Here is a 9844-nt window from a genome sequence, read left to right as displayed (position 1 = left end):
GCACTCAGACCCACAGCCAGCAGCTTCTGGAGCAGACCAGGTGGAAGCAGGGAAGTGCCCTTGTGGGGCCTGTTTGTTGCTTTGGCTTAAAGCTGCTTTGTGAGATCTTGTTGATGTGCCCTAGGATGACTTTATTCAGTGAGGGGCAGGCAGAACAGACCTCCCCACTAAGCGGCCCCCGCAGCCCCTCCCCAGCCTCCCTTGGGCCTTTCTCTCCCCTGCATCTTGGCCAAGCAGTCCTGCGCCTGGAGCTGGGGCCTTGGCCAGACTCCAGGGTCCTGAAAGTCTCCTCCTTCCCCCCTGAGGCCAGGAGCAGACGCAGGTGGGCCTGGAGGCTCAGGCTGGACTGCTGCTGGCACCTCACTGGCTCTGCACCCACCCGCCCATGGTGCCAGCCGCCCTGCCGCTGCGGTCCCAGGTCACACACCGGGAACCCCATGTGGCCATCCCCGAGCCTTCGCTTGTCTCTCCCCATGTGGGTCCCGAGGGGAGGGTGGGCTGGGACCCTGACTTTGGCTCCTGCTCCACCGCTTGCCCCAGCCCACAAGGGCTGCAGACTCAGCCGACGGACCAAGCCCAGAATAACCGGTCCCGTGCAAAGCCAGTGCCCACCTCCAAGGCAGCAAAGCCCCACAGGCACAGCGCCTCCTTCTATCTCTCCGGCAGGGCTGAGTTCAGAAGAGATTTTCTACACGACGTCCTACTCGAGTCTCAAGAGGATTCAGGCTGTGACCTCCAGCAGCCTGCAAGCCTACGTCTTCCTCTGGGAGGCCTCCCCTCATCTTGCATCAGGGCTGGGGCTTGAGGGGCAACGGAGGCAGGATCCCCTGCAGCCAGCCGTTCTTGGAGCAGGTGCCCGAGGCAAGGGCTGTGGCCTCTGGGCAGGTAGCAGCTTTGCCTCCACCTGAGCCTGAAGCCCCCACAGCATCCCACATTGCCCCAGCCTCTGCCTGGGCCAGGCCCTCAAGCTGCTGGCTGGGGTGCCCAGGCCTCGGAGGCAGTGGTTGAAGGCTGATGGTTCCCCATGTCATCCAGGGACCCTGTTTTTGTCTCCTCTGGGCCCCAGGAGACCAGCCTGGCACCAGAGGAGAGCCTGGCAGAGCCCCAAGCCAAGCCAGGCTCCAGCACACACACACTGGCCCAGGCCTGGCCACGGGCTGGGCCCTGGTGTGCAGACAGTGGTGGCCCCTGCTCCAGGGTCTTTGCGTGAGCCGGCTACAGGCCCCAGCGGTGGGGTGTGCGGGGGCTGCAGCCTGTTTTCCTTCCCCTCTTGGGAGACGGCTGCTCCTCCCAGCTGTTTCGGGAAAGAGTGTTTGTTATTTGGCTCCTGGAAACACCATCTGATGGACAGGCCCTATTGGGCCAGCCTGCCAGGTGGAGGCTGTGGGTGCCCGGGAGTCCCACCTCGAAGCAGAAGACAGAGGCCCGACGGCTCCACCCTGCAGGCTGGGACCTGGCACCTACATGGGGAGATGGAAGAACGTGGAAAATTCCCTGAGAGAAAATTGATGCGTGGCTTCCACGGGCACAGACTTGCTGCGGAATCCGGCTTTGCCCATCATCATTCCACAAGCTTTCCAATGCCTCGGGCCCCAGAAGTCAAGTTCAAGAACAAGAAACCTGTGTTTCATGTGCACACGTTCACACATGCACACCCATGAACTCGTGCACACGCTCACATGCGCACACACACGTGCTCACATACGCATACACATGCACACAATGCTCACAAGTGCACACATGCTCACACGTGCTTACCACACACGTGCACTCACGCTCACATGCACACATGTTCACACTCATGCATACACGCTCACACATTCACACATGCTCACAGGCACACACATGCTCACACACGTTCACACGCGCCCACACATTCACTCATATATGCTTGCACACGCACATGCTCGTGCACACATGCTCACATATGCACACACGCTTACACATTTTCACACGCATGCACACACACTCGTGCACTCACACGCACACATGCACACGTGTTTGCACATGCACATGTTCACACATGCATACACACATGCTCACATGCACTCACATGCTCACACACGCACATGCACGCACACATGCACATACGCACACATCCACGGCCACGTAGCCCGTCTCAGCACCACACTATTTAGAAATGTTGACTAAACACCTAATAAATAATTGAACAGAAATGTTGTCTTTAATAAATTAGTCTCACAAACAAAGCCAGCTGAGAGTTCCGTTGACAACATCCATGAACGCAGCTACACCTGTGGGAAACCTTCTCCGTCATCGATGCTCCCATGAGTGACAGCCACCCCCAAGTGTCCTTCCTTCCCCTGCAGTGCCTGGGCCCTTCACGTCCCATCATAGCCCAAGGCCCTGGGAACACGGGTGCTGAAGGGCTGGATCTGGTGGACAGGCCAGACCCAGGCCATGGTGCTGGGCAGGCGGGGCCCTCAGGGAGGGACAGGGCTCCCAGGGCCAGCCCTCTGCCAACCAACCAGCACTTGCCCTCAATGGTGCCCTCGACCTGTCCTCCTTCAGCAGCCTGGAGGCCGGCCCAACAGAGCCTGTTTCATCAGATGGTGTTTCCAGGAGCCAAAGAGGGGAAACTGAGTCCCAGCCCACGGTCCTCCCTCAGCTTCACCAGGTGCCCCATGGAGGTGACAGTTGGGGTGTGTCACCCAATAGGCTCATCAGAATCAGGACAGGTGGGGGCATGAGGAAGGTCAGGGGATGGGGCAGGTGGGGGTAGGAAGGTGGGGGGATGGGGCAGGTAGGGGGACAAGGTAGGTGAGGGAACAGGACAGGTAGGGGGCCAGGACGGGGGGGAACAGGGCAGGTGGGGGGACGGGGCAGGTGAGGGAATGGGACAGGTGGGGGGCCAGGACAGGGGGGGATGGGGCAGGTGGGGGGATGGCACAAGTGGGGGGCCGGGACAGGTCGGGGGATGGGGCAGATGGGGGGATGGGGTAGATGGGGAGACGGGGCAGGTTGGGGGATGGGGAAGATAGCGGCAGGACAGGGTGGACTCAAAAGGGTGGCTGGCGGTGTGTGTCCCAGGGATGCTGACAGTGGCCAGGAGGGTCAGGTCTCCTCCCAGGCCAGCAGCAGGGCCATACGCTGGGAACAGGTCCTTGTGGTGAGCAGGTGCAAAGGAGGCGGGTGATGGTGGGCAGGGCTGCCAGGAAGACTCCTGGGATGGCTGCGTGTGTTGGGGAGCACTGCCCAAAGGACATGTGGCCAGGAGGAAGTCCCAGGACACGGGTGAGGAGCAGAGACCAGAGCCTGGGTATGAAGAGTCACCCTCAGCAGGCTGGGCCCATAGCCCGGGTAAGCTTGGGGAGGGGGAAGGGAGATAAGGGTCCTGGTGGGCAGCAGAGGACACAGTGCTCGGCAGTGCTGAATGGAAGTGGGTGGGAGGACATGGAGCCTCAGTGGCGGGGGTCGGGGTCTGTGTCCAGAGGCAAGGCCCACACAGCAGTGGGGACTGGCCCTATAGGTGCACGGCCACACTGGACAGGGGTGGGGGCTGCTGGGCCCTGGCTGCCCAAAGCTGGATGCTAACCGTTGGAAACAGATGCTCAGTGCTGCAGAGAAAGATCAGCACTGAGACAAAGGATCTTTCAGCAATGCAATTTTTACTTCCTGGACTGAGGAAGGGCACTCTCATTAGCCACTGTGCCAGGAGAGTACAATGAACAAAGGAAAACACACACATTTGTCCCTTACGCATTTGGGGCCGTCCTCACTGCTGTGTCTGATCTCCGTTGGCTGGAGCCAGATCTCACAATCTAAACTAAACCCAGACTGGCTAACAACTTAACACTTTTCTAAGCAGGTAACAGCAATGGAGAGCTGGGACAGGCCTGTGAGCACGTCCCGCACAGATATCCTGGTTAAAGTACAAGGACACGGAACGTACTATGTGCCTGTAAGCACGGCGTGTCTAACAGCTACGTAGGATAGGGCTTCACAGAGTCGTTAGCACACTTACTCTTCAAAGAAAGGAAACTTTAAAAAGGAACTTTTCTACTTCCCACACTAACCTAGGGCCAACCAAACCCCACATTCGTGGTGTACCCCACAGCCCATCAGACACATATAGCCATGTAACAACCCCAAAACTTAGCAGCTTAAAAAGACCTCCATGTGTTAGCTCCCTCATTTCTGGGGCAGCCTGGCTGATGGCTGTGGCTCAGGTGGCAGCCAGGGTCAGCCCCATGTCCAGGATGGGGCTCAGGAGGCTGTGGGGAGGGCTCGGCCCCTGACCACATGGCACCCCCAGGCTCTGGGGTAAGAGGGACCCAGGGAGCATGACCCCTGCCCTCCATGGCAGGGCCAAGGGTCGGGGGTGGGGCAGCAGAAGGCCTTGAATCCAGAGGCCCTGCCGCATCTGGGGCTGGCTCTCACCAGGGCAGCCTGGGTGACTCCGCGGTTCTGGGTCGTGGGCCGTGCTTGGTGCCTGGGCGGCCCGGTCTTCTATGCCTCAGTCTCTCCCCCTGCACGGCAGGCTAAGGGCACCTGATTGGTGGGACTAGGGGAGTTGAGTGGGACGATTTATGGAAGGCACAGCCCAGGGCCTGCGTCCGTGAGGGCGTGAGCTTCTCGCCGCCTCTGCCCTCCCATTCACAGCTGCCTGGCCGGTGCCCGCATGGCCTGGGGACGCCGCTGTGGATACCAACCACTTGCAGTTTCTCCCTTTTTTAGCCTGAGGCTGAGCGGTCCTTCCGGACCGAGGAGCTGGAGCCGGGCTCCTGACTGGCAGTGGAGATGCTCCCAAAGCCCCTGGAATGTTACCGAGCGCAGGGCTGGACGGCGCTCACATTCTTCTACGTGTGGATAGTGGAAAGAAAACCCAAATATTAGCACAAGGCTAAGTTTGTTTTACAGCCACCTGTGACATATGAGGTGCTTGTTTGGGTTTTATCTAAACAACCTTCCCCGCACACCCGGTGGCTGCTGGGTTTGGCTCTCTGCCCCTGGAGCGCCTGCTGGGGGTGGTGGCTCCAGAAGTCATTCCTCCTGCGGGAGGCACATGCTGGCCTCGGGCCGGGCGACCGTGGGTGCCCTCAGTCGGGGGAGAGTCACCCCAACGTTCTAGAGGCTGTGGCTCTGCTTCCTCCCAGGGTTGGGCTGATCGCGAGGAGGGCAGCAGCGACGTATCCGACAGTGCTGTCTGCCCGGGGCACAGGCCCTGTGTTTTCAGGGCTGCCATGTAGCCCGTGGATGCCCCAGGCCCCTGGACAGTTGCACGTGGGGTCCACACTCCTGGACAGGGCTGAGGAGGTGGTGTCCCCAGACTTAACCCAGCACAGCTGTTGGAGGCCCCTGGACACCTGGCCCGACCTCAGTCTCCCACCCCAGCCAGCCCATGGGTGCATGTGATGCCCTCCTGACCTTGGCTGCTCAGGCCACGCTCAGCCACGGCCATCCAGACCCTTGGGCTCTGGTGTCTTCCCAAAGCTCTGAGAAGCACCCCCTTGGGACAGCCGGGGCCCTGATCACCCGATCACCCTCTGACCTTGCGTGGACTCCCTGTGGCTCAGTCCGGAAGGGTTGTCCTTGGAACAGAGAGCAGGTGAGGCAAGAGTCGTCTCTGTGCTCTGCCCTCCGGCACCAGCAGTGCTGTGAGGGCCACGGGGCGGCTCAGTGGCCCCAAGGGACCTCGGCCGCAGGGGAAGCTCCACAGAGGCGTCAAGCCCCCACGTGCTCGCTCAGCTGACCGCCCTGGCTCCTCCCGAGCACAGCCGGGCTGCAGGAGGGCAGCTGCTTCACAGCCCGGACGGGCACCCGTGAGGCCCTTTCGGAGAAAGCAGCAAAGAGCAGTGTGGGACGTCAGGAGACTCGAGCAGCGAGTGCTCAGAGACAGGCGCCAACGGTGAGCCCCAAGGAGCAGCCCAACGAGTGCCGCTGTGACACGCTACAGAGGACGTGAATGCACGCCACAGACAGCGAGTGCCGGCGTGACCGTCACAGCTGATGCTGAGCACTGCACCGACACACCACGGAACGGCAGGCCCCGGGCTCAGCTCCTGCTTGTGGGGCGCAGGCTGTGCCCCACCGTCCTATGGATGGACGCGGCACTGTGGGCTCCCAGGGCTCTCCACCCTCCTCTGCGCAGAGCCTGCCGCCATCCTTGTCGCACAGGGCCGGGTGTTGCAGACAGGTGGCTCCAGAGAACGGTCCAGGACACCGTGGTCATCCAGCCCCAGGTCTGCTCCTGGCCGTCCTGGGACGGCTTCTCCTGGCAGAGAGAGGATGAATCACCTTCGGGATGGCGGCTCCAGGTCAGAAAGCTGCCAGGTCACCCAGGTGCCTAGCAGGCCGCTCCCCGAGGACAGTTTCAGGCCTGGGCTTATCACAGCGGCTGTCTTCCGTCTGCCTCGCCAGCCCGGCTTTCGTCTTCCCTGCACACCCCTCCCGTGTCCTCGGCTCTGGGCTTATCGTGGTTTCCTTTTCTACTGTCTGGAATTGAGTTTATTCTCTCTTGCTTATAATAAAAACAATTTAGACGATAAGTTTTCCTCCCAGTGTTTCTGGTCACCTTCTGGAAGCCGCACAGGCTGTCTACCACGAGGGCGTCAGCCCCCCTCTGACCCAGCAGCTCCGGAGGGCACCCGGCGAGGCTCCAGGCCTCTCACCTCCATGTGACAAGGCTCCTCTCCAGCCTGGTGGTGCCTGAGGTGCGCACCTCACAGCTGCTCCCCGGGGCCAACCTCAGCTGCGAGCACGCCCGCCCGCCAGGGAGTGAAATCCACTAACAGGTTTTGTGAAACAGAGGCAAGGACGTACCAGTGGGCCCCAGCTAGGACGGGAGGGGCCTGTCTAGTTGGGAATTCAGGGGGAGCAACCCTGTCCAGGGCCCACCAGCCCAGGGAACTCAGAGACTGGGCTCGCTATGGAGTGTCACGAGCAGGACAGTGACCCTGTCCGGGACATCCGAGGGCCAGACCAGAGCTGGGAACCCCCAGGAGTAGCAAGGAGCAGTGGGCAGCAGCGGCCTGGAAGAACCCCAGGACCCCCACCCAGGGGGAAGTTCAGGGTGGGGACAAGGACAGACAGGACACCTGGTCGGTCCCGAGAAGCCAAGCAGAAGCCCTATAGTCAGACGGGGCTCCCGCAGGCCCCACCTCTGAGCCCCCAGCAGTGTCTGCAGCCTTGGGGAGTGGAGAAGCTTGGGGTCCTGGCCTCTATGTGGCACCAGGTCGGGAAGCAGGAGGGCGTGCCTCCAGGGTTGGCCGTGTCTGTGACATGGGTCCCCTGCCCGGGCCTGGCCAGCCCCGGAGGATTTGCAAGCTGCTTTTCTGTCCGTGCCCTTGGCCTGGGCAACAGGACGAGGGTCTGGTGCTTCCTGCCAGCTTCCCTGTTGCCTCCACACTCAGTAGCTGTAAGCGAAAGCACCAGCCTTGTGGGACCCACAGCCTCGTCCAGGGGACTGGGATGCATGCATGATGGCTGGGGCTCTGGCAGCTGCTTTGGCATGAGAATGAGGGAAGGGTGGTGGCACCTGGGCTATTGATGGCATCACAGAGGCTGAGACTGCCTCTGTCCAGACTCCCCATTTTGAGACAGAAAGGCCCATCATGCTTCAAACACAAGCTGCGAGGATATGGGTCTTTTCTTATAAGCAGCCTGCCGTGAGACGAGGAGGCCAACAGGCCCCGCTCTGTCCCAGGCCCTGGTGGCCGGTCCCCACCTGCTGTGCCTGGGCCCCACCTGGCAGAGTACGTCCTAAAGCAGCAGAACCGGGGGGGAAGAGCCTGGTCCCCAAGCACCTCCTGGCTGGAAGCCACCTGCTGCCCCCCCACAAGCCTCTCCTCCACCTTCCCCAGTCCCTCTGCGGCCCAGGGCTGACTGTCCACTACTCGAAACTCTCCTGTCTTCCACAGGCCCTCTTTCCTTCCCTTGGAGACCTCAGGGCTGGCCTAAGGGGACAGGGGACAGGACTTCCTGCGGCCATTCTATGCCCCCAGCGGCTGAGGTCTGAAGGGGTGGCTAGGGCAGGGCTCACGGCTGTCACACAAACGAGACAGACCTCGTGGGCCCTGCCAGGGACAGGCTTCAGGCAGCAGGAGCCAGGCCCTGTGTGGGCAGGGGCAGTGTCACCAGAGGTTGGGGGGGTGTGGGGGAAAGGCCAGGTCCAGTCAAACCCCAGGCCACCCAGGAGCCATGCAGAGTCCCGAGGAGGCCAGAGGCAGGAGGCCACACCCATCACTCAGGGGCCGCACAGACACGGCCTGCTGCGATCTCCAATTAAACCTCAGGGTTAATTAGAGTCTTTCCGGCCCAGGGGAGGGGGCCGAGGTGGAGTAATCACAGCTGTGCCAGGAAACCCAGAGCCACCGCAGGGACAGAGGGAGCCTCGCTGCCCACTGGGGAGGCCAGGGCTCTGCCACCCGAGGGCTGCCCCAGACACACCAGCTCTGGGCCTGAGCACACAGGTCACACTCGGCTCAGCGGGGTGGATGCCGCCCTCGAGTGTGGAGGGAGCCGGAAGCTCAGCGCCCATCACTGGCCGGCTGTGGAGGGAGGCTCTCCCCTCTCAGGCCTGGTTCCCCACTCAGGGCTCCAGGACCTTTTCTCCCGCATGGCTCGGCCCACGGGGAGATGAGGCCTCTGCTCCATGGCCTTGCAGGGACTCTCTGCAGCACCAGGGAGGATTTGGAATTGGAAATACGTGCAATGACTGGCTTTCTGAGTAATACCCTACCAAAAATTTTAAAGTGAAAATTTCTTAATCTTAAGGAAGACTGAAACACAAGCGGGGCGGGGCGGGGGGGGGGGGCTGTAATTGTCATCCTGACCTACATTATTCTAACGTCTTTGGATAAACATTTTAATTGGGTCTTTGACTTTAAAAGAAAGGAGCTTTCCATGCAGACCTGAGGGTCTCAGCGCCAGGAGCCAGGCCCCGCCCTGCACGGAGGCCCCAGGAAGGCGACTTCAAAGGGGAAGGAGGCAAGACCAGCACCCCACACCCCCAGCATCCTGGAAGCACTCACTGATGGAAAACCCCGGTCATGGCGGCAGCTGAGAACCCACCAGGGCGGAGGGGCTGCCGGGGGCTGCCAGCAGACAAGGCCTGGATGGCAGCCAGCACCCACCAGCGTCTCGGAGCAATGACAGAGGCCGCCGCCGACGTTATCACTGTACAGGGAACATTCCAGAAGCAACACGCCTGGTGTTTGTACAACACTTGGCTTCCAAGCAGCACAGAACCCTGACTCACTAGCCTGGGGGCCGAGCTGTGTGCCTTGCCCCTTCCCGATGAAGCCCCAGCCACCGCCCTCCCTCCCCACATAAGACAAAGGTCACAGACCCGATTTAACCCTCTAGGACAAACTCAGGCCAGTTCAAGGGTGCCATGGAGCCTGGGCAAGCCAGATGCAGGCCCCATCTAGAGACAGCCCCCGCATGGACCATGCTCAGGGCCCAGCGAACCGGGCAGCGGAGCAGGGGACCCGAATGCAAGCCCTCAGGGTCAGCGTGAGGTCCCACTGCCTTCCACAGCAATGCTGCACAGAACCACCCATTGCCAGGAGCTCTGCCACCCACACATCTGGGGTGATCCCACCACACCTGCCCACAGAGGAAGGTGGAATGGGCAGGCTGAGATGGAGAGCTTGGGGCCAGGGGCGCGTCCATCGGGATGCTGGATTCAGGGCCCCCAGAGTGACCAACCCTTCCCTCCTGTGGACCCTGCACCCAGGCTGTGTGTGCAGGGCCCGTCCAGCCCTGCTGTGTCGGTCTCCTGCCCCCCATTCACTCAGCGACACCCCTCTGTGCACAGTCCCAGGTGCCGCCCACACAGCGCACACAGAGAAAAGACCCTGCTCTCAGGAGCTTGCCCCGA

The 9844-nt window shown here is 61.4% G+C and overlaps 1 long non-coding RNA gene across 1 annotated transcript; it reads right to left on the bottom strand.

Moving 5' to 3' along the window:
* Positions 1-3612: 3612 nt before the first annotated feature.
* Positions 3613-9138, bottom strand: LOC144580693 (uncharacterized). Its single transcript, XR_013530687.1, has 2 exons — positions 8994-9138; positions 3613-6235 (listed from the first exon to the last, which is right to left on the bottom strand). It is a non-coding gene; the product is annotated as an uncharacterized LOC144580693 (long non-coding RNA).
* Positions 9139-9844: the final 706 nt, after the last annotated feature.

Source organism: Callithrix jacchus, chromosome 21 (genome assembly GCF_049354715.1).
Source record: "Callithrix jacchus isolate 240 chromosome 21, calJac240_pri, whole genome shotgun sequence".
NCBI lineage: Eukaryota > Metazoa > Chordata > Mammalia > Primates > Cebidae > Callithrix > Callithrix jacchus.
The sequence above is the reverse complement of the archived record's forward strand: the minus strand, read 5'-3'. Positions and strand labels throughout refer to the sequence as shown.